The sequence below is a fragment of the Microtus pennsylvanicus genome, chromosome 2 (genome assembly GCF_037038515.1).
Source record: "Microtus pennsylvanicus isolate mMicPen1 chromosome 2, mMicPen1.hap1, whole genome shotgun sequence".
Taxonomy (NCBI): domain Eukaryota; kingdom Metazoa; phylum Chordata; class Mammalia; order Rodentia; family Cricetidae; genus Microtus; species Microtus pennsylvanicus.
This window is the reverse complement of record NC_134580.1, coordinates 152,418,399-152,435,916: the sequence shown is the minus strand read 5'-3', so window position 1 is coordinate 152,435,916 and position 17,518 is coordinate 152,418,399.

Genomic DNA, 17,518 nt, shown 5'->3' with positions numbered 1-17,518 from the left:
TGCTCAGCACAGACCAACCCAGGTTCCTTATTGAGCCTCAACCCATCACAAGGGTGAGAACCGATCTACATCTGGCATTGATAAAACAAGACAAGATTGGGAGTTTAGCCTTGACCTCAGACATGCATTGCCTGCCTGCAACTACCACGGCTGTCACCCTTAGAGGTCCACACCCCTGATTTCTATAGGTGTTTCCTCCAGGGAGCCTCTGGGTATGAGAGACGTTTGGGGATGAAGAGCCCAGTTTGAACTTAATCTTGCTGGAAAGATCCCACAGTCTATCCCAAGACATCTAAAGATGTTTCTGCTCATGGCTTCTAGCCACCAAATAGCATATACAGAGAAACCCCACCATGAAGGACCAATGCGGAAAGCCCCTTCTGAGTGAGCTTGCCTCCTGCATTCCTAGAGAGGTTTTTATGGCTCAAGCACAGCTAGGGCTGCAGATCCACTCAGCAGGTGGAGATAAAACTGGAGGGAGAGTCAGGGTCAGCCTGAGCATCTTGAGTGAGGGAAGTCTTCATGAGCTGACTAAGCAGAAATGGCAACCTAAGAGGGAGCATGTGGGCCAGGAGCTGCAGCTGAGCACTTGGCTGGAAACCTAAGCAATCACAGACCTTAACCCAGCCCTGAGGGATCTTAGGGAGAGAAAGCTCCTATGAATGGCAAGGAAGAAACCCCTGGATACATTGAAACCATCCTTAATGAGCTCCGGCGGAAGACACCACTGAACGCTGGCAGCCTCCCAGAGACAGAAGTGGGGGTGGGGGAGTTTCCAGCTCACACGTCATCTCCTGTTTTCCCTCTTGTACTCTTTTGATCAGGAGATATCTTTAATAAGTAAAATAAGTTGTCAGGGTTGAGCCACTCACTGCTCAGGTGACAGGACACGCAGGCACGCATGCCCTGGAGGGCTATTCAGGGCCACTTCCTGTATTGAGGCAGAGCACACGTGGGGATTTAAAATCCCCAGTGGTAACAGTTATGCATCCAGCCAATGGATGGCAGAGATGAAGCTGTGATTAAATTTCCTCCTGTAATGACCCTAAGTAAATCTTTGCAATTTTCATTTCGCTGAGAATTAATATAGATCGGTGCCCTTGTCGCGGACTCCCACTTTAATCCAAAATCGCTCGTTAAGAAGAGACCAGCAGACGTCGGTGGGCAAGACCTGTGGCTGAGCCCTGGATGGGAATACCAGGGCAAGCAGGCTCCAGATGGACAGAAGCAGCTGCCCTCGTTACGTGCTGGGCACTGACCTGCTTCTCTACACATTAGACATATTAAACGAGACCGAGAAATCAGGAGAAGTTGCACCGCTGGGGCCCCCAGGAAAAGCGCTCTGCTGTTTCTTCTGAAGGATGACGGACATTCCTGCTCCTTGGCTGATGAGAGTTTGCAGTCCAAGCCCAGAATGAAATAAGAACTCTTATTCCGAAACCATTAAGGATTTTAGAACGATGACAGCAGAGCCTTGAACCATGCTCAGATCCCTTACAGTTGCTAGGCCCTGGACAATGCCCAGGTCACAAAGTCATCACAGGTCCTTCAGTTGCTGCCTACAAGTACATAAACCAAGTACAGAAACATAAGGTCTCTGTGACTCAACCTCACCCACAGAAGACCCATGCCCTACCTAGTCCAATCAGGGTTGGGGTGCCACCTTGGAACATTTCTGGAAAAGGATTCCATGCAAATTTCCCTGAACTCTGCTTTTCTAGATACTTACTTTAAGACATTATAGCCATAGCCAGGCGGTGATGGCTCACACCTTTCTTCCCAGCACTTGGGAGGCAGAGGAAGGTGGATCTCTGTGAGTTCAAGGCCAGCCTGGTCTACGGAGAAACCCTGTCTCAAAAAAAATAAATAAATAAATAAATTAAAAAGACATCCTAGGCACACAGTATGGAGAGCTACCAGAAGATAGAGGCACGTTGTGAGCCACCCTAAGAATGCTAAGACTGCAGAGGGCCACCCTAAGGAACAGACTATAGTAGCCAGGCTTTCTGTAACAGGTTGAATCCCAGTAGCCAGGAGGGTGGCCTCAGCCCTCAGTGGCTTCAGGAAGCAGTGCCAGACCTGTCATAGAATGTCTTTCATGTCAGTCACCCTGCCTGTCCTGGATCCATGTCAGTGCTAGGGACCTCCATGTAATCACATGCATGCAGTGGTTTGAAAATCAGTCCCCTGGATGCTAAATCAGAGCTGGGGTCAGGAGCTTCGCTGATCCCCACGGGATGCGTTCTTAGCTCTTTCTTTGTACCATGTGGTAGTGTGGGTTGTCCCTGGCTCCTGGGAAACCTCAGTGGCCCTAGCCCCTCCCAGGGCCTTCTCTCTTTCCACTCCCTTATTGTCTGGGTAGACATCTGGTTTTGCTCAGGGTCTGGGCCCATGGCCGCTTCTGCACAGGAGAGAGAACTGTGGTCCCCATAGGTCCTTCCTGTTCTTTGGGGTCTCCTGGCTGCCAGAGATATTTCTCCCAGAAGCAAACATCTCCAGCAAGCCGAGTTGGGAGACAAAGCTGGGGAGAGGCTTCCACAGGCCGGCCTCTGCCCTCTTCATAAGCCAGGCTCAGCTCCGCCAGGCACAGCCCAGCTCATACATATTGATGATGCTCCCTCGGTGTGGAGCCAGCTCCTGGCTTCATGGACCTACTCGGACTGCTGCAAAGTGCCCTGCTCCAAGATCGATCAGGCTTTGTTGAGTATCAGGCCACACTGTGGCGACAGATGGATGCCCACTTCAAACCTCCGTGCACAGAGCCCTCACAAAGGATCCGGGGATGTTTTTAATATCACACACTTGCCTCAGGCGAGTTTTCAATCTCCGTCTAGCGGGGGCTCGGGCTTTTTATCAGGCAAACGCCTTAAGCACTTTGTCAACTTGGACATCTGGCCACTCCGTTAAAAAAATGTTCCTTTGCTGAAATATTTAGCGGTCTAGCAGGGGCCTAGCTGGAGACTCCGGCTGTCATACAGACACTCGGGCCTAGCAAAACACAGGTACTCACTAGCAACTGGGGACCCCGGACCGAATGGGGTCCACTATGATCCCCAAGCCCTGGCCTGGTAGGAGTCTGGTATTATCTACCTATCAGAATCTGTTGCATCTTGAGGCAAGGTGGATGGTCCTCTTGGACTTCTTTCTGTAGTGTTTATAGCCAAAGATCCTGGGAGACTCTGTGAGCTCAAGGGTCACAAACAGACATAGACTGAGACAAATGCTGAGCACACAACAGCAACCCTTCCTTGGTGCACTTAACTCTGCGCAGGCCTCCACAGGAACAGCACATGGGCCAATGCTTAGACAGGCAAGCCATGTCCCATTGTGGACGATCGCTCTGTCATGAAGAGCTCAGAGCTCAGACATGCTACAACACATATGAGACTTGAACTGTGGTCGGAGGAGAGCCACAAAGGCTACATATGTCTCCGGTTCTTTCTTTTCTATGTAGAGCAGACAATAGTGAACCCACAGGGACCAAGAATGGCCACCGGGGGCCACCAGGACCTACTGTGTTAAGGGGGGGATGAGGGTGACTGGTTCTGAGTAGTGAATATTCTGTGAAAAAGATGTGGAGACAAGTGTGCTAGTTGCACAATTACAACGTATTTGGTGCAGCTGAAATGAGCCTTAACAACACTCTTGTGATTTGGCTTGTTTTATTACTATATTACACACACACACACAAACACACATAATAAATAAAGTAAAAAAAAAAAACTCAAACAAAAAAAAAAAACAGCTGGATAAATGCCTTTAATCCCAGCAATCAGGTGTCAGAGGCAGGTGGATTTCTGTGAGTTCAAGACCAGCCTGGTTTTATATACATAGTGAGTTATGTGACAACCAGAGCTATGGAGAGAGACCCTGTTTCTAAAATCCAAACAGCAGGGGCTGGAAAGATGGCCTGGTGTCAAGAGCACTTGCTTTTCTTACAGAGGACCAGGGTTCAGTTGTCAGCATCCACAGCTCACAATGATCCATGGTTCCAGTTGAAGGTGATCTGACATCCTCTTCGTGGTGCACGTATACATATGTAAATAAACATGCATACATACAAAATGAAATCTTTTGTTAAAAAAAAAAGTAGGAGGCAGTAAAGACGAGGAAGAAAGAATGCAATTATAATGTCTTCTCAGAAAAAAAAAATCCAAAAAGTTTTGCAATTTTTTAAGTAATTTCAGAGTAAAGAGGGTGAGATATTGGCTATAGCAGCTGCAACCTGCTGGAGGGCAAAGGTCACACACTGGTTTGTGTCCCACAGTGACCAAACTCTGGTAGAATCAAGAGGCTCACCAGGCAAAGGAACAGGGTGTGAGAGGGGCTGAGGCACAGTGGCGCATGGGAGAGGAGAGGAAGACATTTTAGCGGGACACAGGAAGCTGAGGGAGGGCGGGGAAGGAGCCCTGGCCAGGGTGGAGGTCAGGAGAGAGGCAGTGAGGACATGGACTCAGGTCTGGTCTTTGCCCGGCAGAGAACTGCTATAGCAAAGAAAGGGCAACTGAGGCAGCTGGAATCACTGTGATTGGAAACCTAGCCTGTAAACATGTCCCAGAAGGCAGCTCTGCCAGCAGATGCCTGGTGTAGACTCACACGGCAGCATTTGCCTTCACATACTTCCTGGGACCCTACCCAGTTCCCAACGAGACACCTGTGTGCCTCCACCTACCCACCTCCTGAAGAGCATCTGCCTGTCAGAACCCAATTCCTGACGTGGAGGCTAAGAAGATTGGCCCCTGGCCAAGCCTGCAGCTTCTAAGATGCAAACAAGGACTTAGGTCCAAGTTTGAGTCCAGGACCCAGCAGGGCTGCAGTGCACCACCTCTGAGGGCAGGAAGAAGGGCGGTAGCTCTGCCGCCCCAGAGTGGGTCCCAGAGAGAGGAGACTGGGGTCAGCATGAGTCAGTCCTGAGAAACCAGCTCAGGAGCTGTTGGGTGCCAAGGCGGCCAAGGGCTTCAAGGCTGATTCCTCAGAGTTCCGAGCTACAGGTTGGAAGATGCCAGCTTTCACACTCTGCTCTCCTCAGCCACCTTTAGAGGTACCGCTGGCTTCACGGTGTATCCCAAGGCCTGATCACCTCAGCTATTCGTTTAGAGTGGGCCTAAGCTACCAGCCTCCCGTGCCCACTGGTCCTCTAAGTCAGCACAAAATGGCTAAAGCGTGGATTATCTCTCTCCATTATCAATTGTAAGCTAGGAAGCTGGGGAGGACAAAAACCATATGGTGGAGTGGGCAGGGCTGTGGAGCCTGATGCTGAATATATATAAGCATTTCCCAGGTTCCAGTCCCATTGCTCCAAGACCTGGGACAGACAGCAAGAACCTTCAGTTCCAGCACCAGAGAGTCTACCTCTCACCAGGAGCACAGACTCAGGGCAGACTGGACTCTAAGAAGATAGAATCCTTACGAGGTTTGGCGACGGTGGTATTGGACGTTTCTGAAAGGAAGCAGAGAGATAGGAAGGGGCCTAGGACATATGGGGGACATTTGGGGTAAGACTATGCCTGATACACACCAATATGTCCCATTCTCAGAGAGACTGGTTTGTGACAGAGCATATTATATCTTCTAGATAATACTCAACAACCAATATTGCTGTCTCCAAGTTCTCCCTGCCTCCAGGCCCTTGTGGGCCTGGACAGCTCCCACTGCCCCTGACATCTCTTTCAATTATTCATTTATTTACTTATTTATTTATTATGTATACAATGTTCTGTCTGTGTGTATGCCTGAAGGCCAGAAGAGGGCGCCAGATCTCATTACAGATGGTTGTCAGCCACCATGTGGTTGCTGGGAATTGAACTCAGGACTTTTGGAAGAGCAGGCAATGCTCTTAACCACTGAGCCATCTCTCCAGCCCCTGACATCTCTTTCAACCTGTCCCCTTCTCCTTGTACTCAACCCTCCAGGGCCTGTTCGCTGTGCCAAGTGAGTTCTCAGGTCAACTGCTGCCAAGTATGGCCTCAGTTAGCCAGTCCTCATCAGTCCTGCCTTCCCTGGCATCCCGCCTGCCTATACCCACTACCCACAACCCTGGGGGAGGAAGAACAGTAGCCCTCAACAACCTCATAGTAGGTGGACCCTGTTTTCCTATAATTCATCCTCAGTCCCCAAGCCAATCTGCGCAGAACCAAAAAAGACCAGGGGATTCCAGAACTTCCCCATAGCTAACACATTTGGAGCCTCCACACACAAGGGAGCAGCGGGGAGCTCTCATCTGCAAAAGGGACAAAAACAGAGAAGACTTAATCCAAGTGAAGTGCAGCAGACACAGTCAAAGCACCTGGATCCTGAAGCTGCAGGCCCTTGGCCTCCTTGGCACCCAACAGCTCCTGAGCTGGTTCCTCAGGACTGGCTCAGACTGACCCCATCTCCTCTCTCCTGCCCTCAGAGGTGGCGCACTGCAGCCCTGCAGAGTGTTTGGACCCAAACTTGGCCTTAAGTCTTTATTTGCATCTTGGAAGCTGTAAACTTGGCCAGGGGCCAACCTCCTCTGAGTCTTAGCCTCCGCATCAGGAATCGGGTTCCGAAGGGACAGGATCCATCACGCTGCAGGAGCTGGCCCTGCTCAGTGCAACTTCTTCAAAAGGAACATTTGTTCTTCTTTCAAGGAGACGGGGCTGCTCCCGCACCGCTCCTCAAATGAGCTTTCATGTTCCAGCAAAGGCTCAGCGACATGAAGCTCTCCTGCTTGGAGCCTGCCAATTATGTCCTGTCCTGAGACACAGTGTTACCCTCTCCTGTGGCTGCCGTGCTTCGAGACAGCAATGTACGACTGCCCATGGTGCTCCTTCCATCTGAGAGAGTCCTGGGCCTGTCACCCCTACTTTGGTGGCTTTTTGTGTCACCTGCCTGCATCTGTTCCCTGGGGACCCCAGTGGGTCTGGGCCCATAGCCTCTCCCCTGTGGCACTGGGACCAGAGCCACTGGCCCAATTCTGCTGTTCCCCTGCCTTTAGATGTTCAGCAACATGAATATTCTTATTTTTTATTTAAAACTAATTTGGAGCCCTCACTCTCCAAGGGGCTTCTAATCACCAAAAAGTGCCTACGGCAAAAACTGATTGACAGGCCAACGTGGGCACTTCTGAGGAACAAATTGGCCATTGGCAGCGCCACCTACAAAGAGAGATGCTAAGTGCTTGTTATTTATGAGCTATTAGGAAAACGCTTTCCACAGCTGCTTCCCACATGGGCAAAACACCTGTCAGACATCAGCAAGGCATGAAAAGGCTCTCAACCCGTAGTTACTTTGTTTAGAAAGTCATTAAAATTAAATGTCAGCTAAAACTTAGGAAAACATTTATTCTTCAAACCCCTTTGAATCCTGCCCGTGAGCCAACAGACACCGACCCTGTCTTTGTGATAGGAAGATGCGGGGATTTTGTGAATAGCAAGACAAGGCTATGAGAGGAAGCCAGAGCCCCCTGGGGCAAGACCTAGTGGGCCACACATGTGGTATGGGCGTGGGAGCAAGGCCATTGCTTCCTGGGGCCACTGCTCTAAACAGGAAATACTGTGGTTGTGGATACGCTCAGAGTCTTCTCCTTGCCATGGAGACGGATTTCAATGGCCAGCTCCAAAGAGCAGCTGATCTCACAGGGTTGGGCAAAGGCTGTCCCCAGTGCTTCTACATGGTCCTGTCCTCACCAGCGTGGGCAGGCTGGTTCTCCACACATCAGGAGGCAGCTGCGGCCTCTCTCTCTCTGTAAAAGCACAAGAAGCTGCCAATTAAGGCCAATTCCAAAGATGCCTCCTGACAGACCCAGGCCCGGGGTGAGGTCATGGAGACAAGCAGGGGAAGTAATTAAAGAGGCAGAGGGTCTCCTTTGCTGGAGGTTAATGCAAGTGCCCATCTGTCTCCCAAGAACACGTATAATGAAAACCCAGAGACAGATATAGGGGTTAAAACTGAAGATCAGAGAAGCAGAGCAGTAAGCCACTAACGAGACCTTTTACCTCTACCAGACTGCCTTGACTGCACTGTGCCTCCACCAAACCTCAGACTCCAAGGAGTCTTGTGTCTTTCCCCTTCTATTCCTCTCTTCACCAGCTGTATCACCCCTGTCTCCACCTCCCTCGTGCTGGGATTAAAGGCGTGGGATCCCAAGTGCTGGGATCACCTTTGTGTGAGTTCTATTTCTCTTTTAGACAGATTCAATCTCGTGTAGCCCGAGGAGGCCTTGAGTCCTGGAATTAAAGGTGTGTGCCACTATTTCTTGGCCTCAAGTGGCTTAGCTCTGATCTTCAGGCAAGCTTTATTTATTAAAATAGAAACAAAATATCACTATAAGACTTGCCCAAGGCACTTGCTTTCAGCAATCTACTCAATATGGACAGAACATTGGGTTTGAGGGGCAAGAACTTTCACCATGGGCAAAGGTCAGTGAGGAATGAGAGGCTACATCTGTGACTGATGCTGGCCAGAGGGACAGAATCTCACAAGCCACCAAGAGAGGTTCCTAAGAGACTCTGGTCAGTAGCAGATCTGGCTCCAAGAATGCTACCCTTAGCTAAGATTTTTTTGCCAGTTCTTGGCTGCCTGGTCCTTGGACTAGGCTGGAGGGTCACTTGCTGTCCACTAAAGGCAGATGGATGAACAAACAGCAAGATTACAATTAGACTCCAAATCAGCTAGGACATCTGTAGCGCCTGCCCTACGGGACGGTACTCGAGCCAGGAACTAGGCAGAGACTTAAAAACACACGCACACAGACAGACAGACACGGGGACACAGGTCTTCCTTGATACAAGAAGCCAACTTTATTGTGCTCCAGGGAAGTTTATCTAGGGATCCTTAACTGATTGCGATGCCCCAGCTCTTAGGATTGCCAGCTGTAAAACCCACCAGAATTATCTCCCCTGCCATCAGGAACTCATGAGGGTCTCATGCTCAGAGCAGCTGCAGGCACAGGTAAACAAGTTGTCTCACTCCAGCAGGCAAAGAAAGTCAAGGGGCCAGGGACTGCAGGCCCCAGCAGGTATCAAACCGGAGAATGTGGGGACTCTGAATGGGCGGAGGAGATGGAATATCAACTCTGACGCACTGGGAATGCCTGCAGGTACGTTCTCAGCTCTATTTACAGAATAGACACATGGCTCTTAGGTGGGGAGACCAGATGACCAGAAAATCCCAGAAAGCCCCTGCTGTGCACAGCCAGAGCTGAGGTGTAAGCTGGCTTGAGTGGACACCAATACCTCTGCAGTCAGATATGGGGTTTCCTGTGGCCCTAATCAAGGCAGGGGCCAGTCTTGCTCTTCTTGATGAAACCAGGGAAATATTAGGATATCTTTCCAGCCTGCATCCTGGCCCAAAAGAGGTGGGAGCATGGGTACCAATCATGCGTTTGGAGGATGGTAATGCATTAAATAATCCAATTGGACAGGCTATGTGTTATGTCACATACCTTGCAGGCTTAGTGGTGTCTCTACCAGCATGACCTTGACACAGATTCTCCCAACTAAAGGTTTCTTCCTGAAGCAGCTCTGAGGTCTGGCTACCCACTCTGATAAGATGGGGCACAGCTTTGAGGTAAGGCAGGCTATCAATGTTGATAAAATTCCCTCCAAGTCACAGCCGTGAGCAGACTAAGGCATGAAGCATTAGAGACTCTTGAGGGTGGCCACTGGACCAAACTGGATGCTCAGGCAACACCACCTAGCGTTCATACCAAGCTCTCGGCCACCAGGCTCCCCCAGGAAATGGTCACTTAGAAAGCAGTCCCCTGTCCCTCCTCCAGAGCTTGTCACTGTCCCAGCTCAGACACCCTCTTCCCAGTGCCTTACCTGGTTCTGCACACTCCTTACCTGGTTCTGCACACTCCTTACTGTCCGCAGCCTGTGATCTCGGTTCAGAACCCCAGCACCTGGTCTGACACCAGGTTGCTGGGCTTGGCCATTCCTTTCCTGTGGACTCCTTTCTCCTCCTAATCTATAGTGGAAGTGGCCACTACTTAAGAAACAACCCCCTTGCCGGGCGATGGTGGCTCACGCCTTTAATCCCAGCACTCGGGAGGCAGAGGCAGGCGGATTTCTGTGAGTTCGAGACCAGTCTGGTCTACAGAGTTAGTTCCAGGACAGGCTCCAAAGCCACAGAGAAACCTTGTCTCGAAAAACCAAAAAAAAAAAAAAAAAAAAAAAGAAACAACCCCCTTGGGCTGGAGAGATGGCTCAGAGGTTAAGAGCACTGACTGCTCTTCCAGAGGTCCTGAGTTCAATTCCCAGCAACCACATGGTGGCTCACAGCCATCTATAATGAGATCTGGTGCCCTCTTCTGGCATGCAAGCATAAATGTTGTATACATAATAAATAAATAAATCTTTAAAAAAAAGAAAGAAAGAAACAACCCCCTTGAAAGGCCAAGTGTGGTAGTGCATGCCTTTATTTCCAGCACCTGGGAGGCAGAGGCAGGTGTGAATTCAAGGACTGTCTGGTCTACAGAGTGAGTTCTAGGACAGCCAAGACTGTGCAGAGAGACCCTGTCTCAAAAGCCAAACAAACAAACAAAACCAAGCCACTAAACCCCTTGGGTTGAAGAGTTGGCTCAATGGTTAAGGGCACTGGCTGTCTCCCAGAGGACAAGGGTCCAAGTCTCAACACCTACATGACTGCTCACAACCGTCTGAACCCTCGTCACAGGGGATACGACATCCTCTTCTGGCCTCCGTGGGTTAGGGTTAACAGGAAAAACACTTATGCACATAAAAATAAGAAAAAAATTTAACCAAAAATTATGTTGAAGAAGAAGAAGAAGAGGAAGAGGAAGAGGAAGGGGAAGGGGAAGGGGAAGGGGAAGGGGAAGGAGAAGGAGAAGGAGAAGGAGAAGGAGAAGGAGAAGAAGAAGAAGAAGAAGAAGAAGAAGAAGAAGAAGAAGAAGAAGAAGAAGAAGAAGAAGAAGAAGAAGAAGGAGAAGAAGAAGAAGAAGAAAAGGAAAAAGAAGCCTCCTCCAAACCCTGTGATCTCTCAGTCAAGCACTCAGGCCTGAGCCAGCTTTCCAGGTGGCTCCTGCATGGGGTAATAAGAATCTTTGCACAGTCGGGTGGTGGTGGCGCACACCTTTAATCCCAGCACTTGGGAGGCAGAGGCAGGCAATCTCTGTGAGTTCAAGAACAGCCTGGTTTACAGAGTGAGTTCCAGGACAGTCAGGTTTTTTCGAAACCCTGTATCGAAAAAACAAACAGACAATTAAAAAAAAAAATCTTTGCATAGCACGGCAGCTGGAATCCAACACTAAATGTCCCAGACGTGTGCAGGACAGGGAAGCTGCAGAAGCCGTGGTCTAGCTTCTGAGGCCACCAGAATCAGGGGGATTGAGAGATATGCAGTCGTATGTTCAATGGCCTTGGCAGAGAGGGGTCCCAACCTGGAGCTCCTGCCCTCTCAGGGGAGACAAGGACTCCCAGGAATCTCCTGCAGCTTCTGCTTCCCAGGCCAGGGGAGGGGCTCTTGGGTTTTCCTCAGTCACTAATCCCTACCAGCTGGAGCAACTCTGTACCAATGAGCACTGATCAAGGACTCCAGGAAACAGGGACCCCAACACAGACCTCTTGGGGTGCCTTAGGATGGAAACTGCATGTGTGCCAAGCTGTTAAAAACCTGTGAATGCTTCCTTGCCTCTAAACCCGAGCCCATACATGTGTACACACAGTCACACATACATTGCATGTGCATGTATGCAGACATGTGGATGTGTGGTGATGTGTTGATATGCCCATGTATTCTGAATGTGTATATGCATGTGTCCGTCTGAGTGTATGAGTTGTGCCATGTTACATGAATGTAAGTGAATACTGACTGGTGTGTGTGTGCAATGTGTGACTGTGTCCTGTGTAAGACAGAAACAGAGAAGTGGAGAGACAAAGACAGGTAGAGACAGAAGGGTGGGCATGGCAGGGATGGAGTGGAACTGGAGCAGGGCAGGGCCAGCAGCTTTCTGCTCAAGTGTTTGTCCAGCAGGAGCTGGGGTAGTGAGAGGACCCTGTATGTAGCTTTGAAGCAGGCAGGAACTTTCTGCTGTTGTGCGTCAAGGGTTGAGCAGGAAGTCCCCCCTTACTGGCCACAGTCACTTTCTCCAGGCAGAGAGCAGCTTGGTTGCCTGCATCAGGGCTGTCTGGGGTGATCCAGCAGGGAGAGGAAAGCTGGGCACAGCACTAATCTCAACAGGTGACCTTGTTCATCAAAGCAGGTAGCGGGGCTTCTGTCTCCTGTTCCTTCTTCCTTCCGGGGCCCAGCACCACTGCCAGGGGCTAGGGTGCTGCCCGCTGGGCTCTAGATGTCCCTTTTACATCTGTGTCTTAAAGCCCTGGGAACCCCTGTGTCGAAGGCGAAGCCCTTCTGCGTGTTGCTGAGCTGGATGAATAACTGTAGCCTTCCTACCACCTGCTCATGATAATGGAGAATAAAGCTGGAACCAAGTGCTTTGTGTCCCTAAAGACAGGCCTCCCCTCCAGGACTCTGGGCCCTTGGGGCATCAGTGGGTACAAGGTGCAGCATTCAGGGGACTCTCATTATCCCTCCCTTCTGTAGCCTTCGGCCGAGGTCCTCTCCGGCACTGGCCTATGACCCTCATGGCCGTTAGCCTCTCCCTAACTTCGCTGAATCAAGAGGGTTTTTTGTATTCCAAAGGCCAAAGGGTCCGTCTTGCCTTAATTAAAATGCACATCCTTTAATTAAAGGCCCCGTAACACAGGAAGGGCATCACTGAAATACGACGTGTGACATGGTCATTACCCTGCTGCTAATCACTAATTAATGAAGCTATTTCAATTAATAGCTTCTCCACCACTACTCCCCCTTGGACAGACCCCATGCTGAGGTGAGTCCCTGAATCGCCAAAAACTGGCTTCTTTCCAGAGACTCCAACCTGAATATTCATGACTCAACTTCAGTGCTTTTCAATTAAACACAATAAAATAAATCCCGTCAAAAGTATATTTCTAGCTCACAAACCATCTCCCTTCACCACCTCACCTAGCAGGAGCTGGTGGCTGGGGGAAGGGCTGGCAGACAGGTGAACAGAGTACCCTGGGGTCTTGGGAGTCTCCTCAGCCCAGGGCACATCCCAGGTCTGGCGGCTTCACCCAGAAAACGGATGTCCAGGAGTTCCCAAGAGAGTGAGTGGGCACCTCAAGGCATTGTTATCCTACAGCTGAAGGACAATAACCCAGGCATGGGGAGAGCCCAGAGATGTGGAGGGGACATTAACATACTAATTATGAATATTAAACAGCCATTAAAGACTCTGCCTTGAAGAAATGACAGGAGAGTCTCACTTAAGGTAACTAGGAGGGGGCAGCCCTGTACCCGAGCTGGAGCTAGAGGGTGGGGGACCCGTAGGGAGGTCTGCACAGGGCTTCAGCAGCTTGGGTAGGCACAGTCTCAGCTGGAGGGACATTTAGGCAGAAAGAGGTAGGAGGACTCCAGGCAGGTGGTTCAGAGAGAGAGTAGCCCTGACCAGGACAGGCCTCCAAGGCCACAACAGGAGATGTGTCCACTCCTCCCCACTCCCTTATGAACACTCTAACAACTATCACATAGATTATGGTCAATCCCAGAATCATCACATGGGACAAACCACTTATAAAGTGGGGGGGGGGGGCTGCTGCCTCCCGCTCTAGCCCTAACCTGGCTCTCTTGCTCTAGGCTGGGTTCCCAGGAGAACCTGCCCAGGGTGGATCCACATGCATCCAGGTGTAGGACAGCCCTCACCATTGATACTGAGCCCACCATCTCACGCCCACTCTTGTCCTGAGAGGGGTTGAGGACAGGTTTCTGGGGCAGCAAAGTGCCTAGGATGTGGAGAGGAGGATGTGGGAGGACAGGTGGTGGAGTACCACACCGCAGCATCACTGGGGACCAGACCTGCAACCTCTCCACTCCAGCGTTCTGCATCTTCTCATCAAAGATGGAGTCGAGAACCCATGTCCAGCTCTGCTGGCCAGCAGGAGATACTCACTGCAGATGTCCCAGACTCAGGCTCCTCCCTGGCACCCAACATGCCTATCCCAGCCCTGGAGAAGGAAGGACTGAAGGCCTAGAGAAGGTTCTTCCTCGGTATCATCTCTATCTTTGCCTCCATATGGACTGGGTTTGACTTCTCCCCTGCCATCTTCACAGCAGAAGACCGGCCCCCCTTTCCCTTCTATCCTGAGAAGGACACTAGGTGGAACCAGTCCCCACAGAATCCCGAGGTGGATGCGGCTCTGTCCGGCAGTGCCCTCTTTTGGCCAGAAGTGGAATGTCAATGACTGTAAGCAAGGCTGTGGGCTGAGCAGACAAAAACACTCCCAGCCTGGTCAAAGGCACCCACACACATTCATGCCCACACTCTCTACCGACTGTTTCTGGGAAGCGAAAGCAAAGAAGATATGTCCTCCGTGTTCCAGGCCTACAGGAGAGAGAGCCCATAGACAGTAACAGGAATCCTGGACTGGTCTGGAAGCCCTAAAAACATGTTTCCAGACACTGAATCAGGAGGAAGGGTCTGTCATAGATCAGTCTAAGGATCTGAGAATCTGATGACTGTGGCTCGGCCTTCAAACAAAGCCAGACGAGCTGTGTGCATGGTGCAGGGCTGAGGAGGTGGACCCAGCTGGGCTACACGAGCTGATAAGGGAATCTGGCAAGTGAGGGAAGAGGGAAGGGAGTCAAGCTTTTCCTCACCGCTCACTCTGGTGTCTCCAGGGTCTGCCCCGAGCTCCTGAACCCACTGCCCTGTATGTGAAGACCCCTCTTCAAGACAAATGCAGCTTGCACACGATCGTGGTAAGGTCCTAATACCTCTACCAGCCCTCCCCAGGAAGGCTCCCTCTTACGCCCTCCTAGCTACCTCTGAAAGGCCCCCTGTCCATCGTGGCCAATATTTTCTACCCAAAACTCCTCAGGACAGCCAGAGGACCTCCACATCCCAGTGACTGCTTCTAGATCTTGGAACTGTGAGAAGCAGGTTATAGGATCTTGCTGAGAACTTACCAGCAAGCAAATTAGCCAGCTGACTCCATCGGCACTCGGCTAGCTACTGCATGCTCACCTTCTCATGGCCCACCTCATCCTAGGCTGTGGCAGAAGCGTGCCTACCCTACCCTGATTAGGGCTGCCTGAGGTTACAGACACTCAGCCCCACCTTGCTGTAGCCTCTACACTCTCCATCCACAAGACACAGCCTGAGGGTGTCAGAACCTGGGTCTGAGCTGATGGCCCAGATGAAGCGGCTGAGGAGAGGAGGTGGTACCCCTGACGCCCAGGCAGCAGCCTCTGCTTACCCTTTGAAGGTGACTGCATTACTTCAGGCAGCTTCAAGGTACTGAACCAGGGTCTCCAGGAGAAAGGAACTTTCCCCCACAGGGAAAGACTGCCCAGCTAGCTGCAGACAAAGTCCTACAGTGCCAATTTTACACCCACACGGGCTGCAACACGGTTCACACAAGGACAGAAGCAACCCATCACCTGTCAACAGGCAGATGAACAGATGAGTGAAGTAGAGACCCATCCCTGCAGTCCCAGCCAATGGGAGGCTGAGGTAGTCAAGAGACAACACAGCAAGACCCTTCTTCCCAACTGTTTTAGTTACAGTTTTATACTGCTGTGAAGAGACACCGTGACCACAGCAACTCTTTTTTTTATAAATATTTATTTATTTATTATGTATACAATATTCTGTCTGTGTGTATGCCTGAAAGACAGAAGAGGGCACCAGATCTCATTACAGATTGTTGTGAGCCACCATGTGGTTGCTGGGAATTGAACTCAGGACCTTTGGAAGAACAGGCAATGCTCTTAACCTCTGAGCCATCTCTCCAGCCCCCACAGCAACTCTTATAAAGGAAAGCATTTAATTGGGGCTGGCTTACAGTTCAGAGGTTCAGTCCATCATCAGCATGGCAGCAAAAAGGCAGACATGGTGCTGGAGAAGAGCTGAGAGTTCTACATCTGGATCTTCAGGCAGCAGGAAGAGACGGCAGCCACTGGGCCTGGCTTGAGCTTCTGAAACCTCAACTCCGTCCCCATAACACACTTCCTTCAATAAGGTCAACCCCCCATAACACACTTCCTTCAATAAGGTCAACCCCCCATAACACACTTCCTTCAATAAGGTCAACCCCCCATAACACACTTCCTTCAATAAGGTCAACCCCCCATTACACACTTCCTTCAATAAGGTCAACCCCCCATTACACACTTCCTTCAATAAGGTCAACTCCCCATAACACACTTCCTTCAGTAAGGTCAATGCCCCCCATAACACACTTCCTCCAAAAAGGTCAACCCATATAACACACTTCCTTCAATAAGGTCAACACCCCCATAACACACTTCCTCCAATAAGGTCACACCTCCAACAATGTTGCTTCCTGTGGGCCTATGGGAGCCATTTTCATCAAACCATCACACTCACCCAATGGCCAATGGAATATTTTAAGTTGGCTTTCCTTCTACCCCTGTGGTGCTGAAACTGACTGAACCCAGATACTCTCACATATGAAGCAAGAGCTGGAGTAGTGAACTCCGTCCTAGATCCAGACAATGGAGTATTATCCAGTTTTGGAAAGGTAGGAACCTTTTTTTTCTTTTCCAAAACAGGGTTTCTCTGTGTAGTCCTGGCTGTGCTAGAACTCACTCTGTAGACCGGGCTGGCCTCAAACGCAAACGCAGAGATCCACTTGCCCCTACCTCCGAAGTGCTGGAATCAAAGGAGTGTATCACCACCGCCTGGCTAAGGTAGGGAATGTTGATGCCTGATAATTTCTTCACAGAGGTACAAAAGGAGTCAAATTCATCCATAAAAAGTAGAGAGATGGGTACTAGGAGCTGAGGGTAGGGAGGGGAGTTAATATTTGACAGGGACAGTTTGTTTTGCAAGTTAACAAAGTTCTTAGATGTTGGTGTGATGATTGCACAATGCAATCGACTTAACATCGCCCCACTACGCTTTTTTAAATGCGAGATAATAAATGTTACATTACCTGTGAGCAGGTGGGGGAGGAGGAAGGAGAGGACACTGACTTGAGGCAGGCTCCACCCCTCGCACTGATAGGATGGGGGCTGTTTTAGGGTTTTCATTGCTGTGATAAAACATGATGATCAAAAGCAAATTCAGGGAAAAGGGTTCTTTCACCTTACAACCTCCAGGGCACAGGTCAGAGGGAGATTAGGGCAGGAATTCCTGGAGGCAGAAATTGAAGCAAAGTTACTAGCTTGCTCCTCATGACTTGCTCAATCTGTTTCTTTTCCTTTTTTGTTTTGTTTTGTGAGACAAAGTTTCTCAAAGTGTAGCTTTTGGAGCCTATCCTGGAACTTTTTTTTTTTTTGGTTTTTTGAGACAGGGTTTTTTTTGTAGCTTTGGAGCCTGTCTTGGAACTAGCTCTTGTAGACCAGGCTGGCCTAGAACTCACACCCGCCTCTGCCTCCTGAGTGCTGGGATTAAAGGCGTGCGCCACCACTGCCCGGCTCCTATCCTGGACTTGTGCTGTAGACCAGGCTGGCCTTGAACTCACAGAAATCCACCTACCTCTGCCCC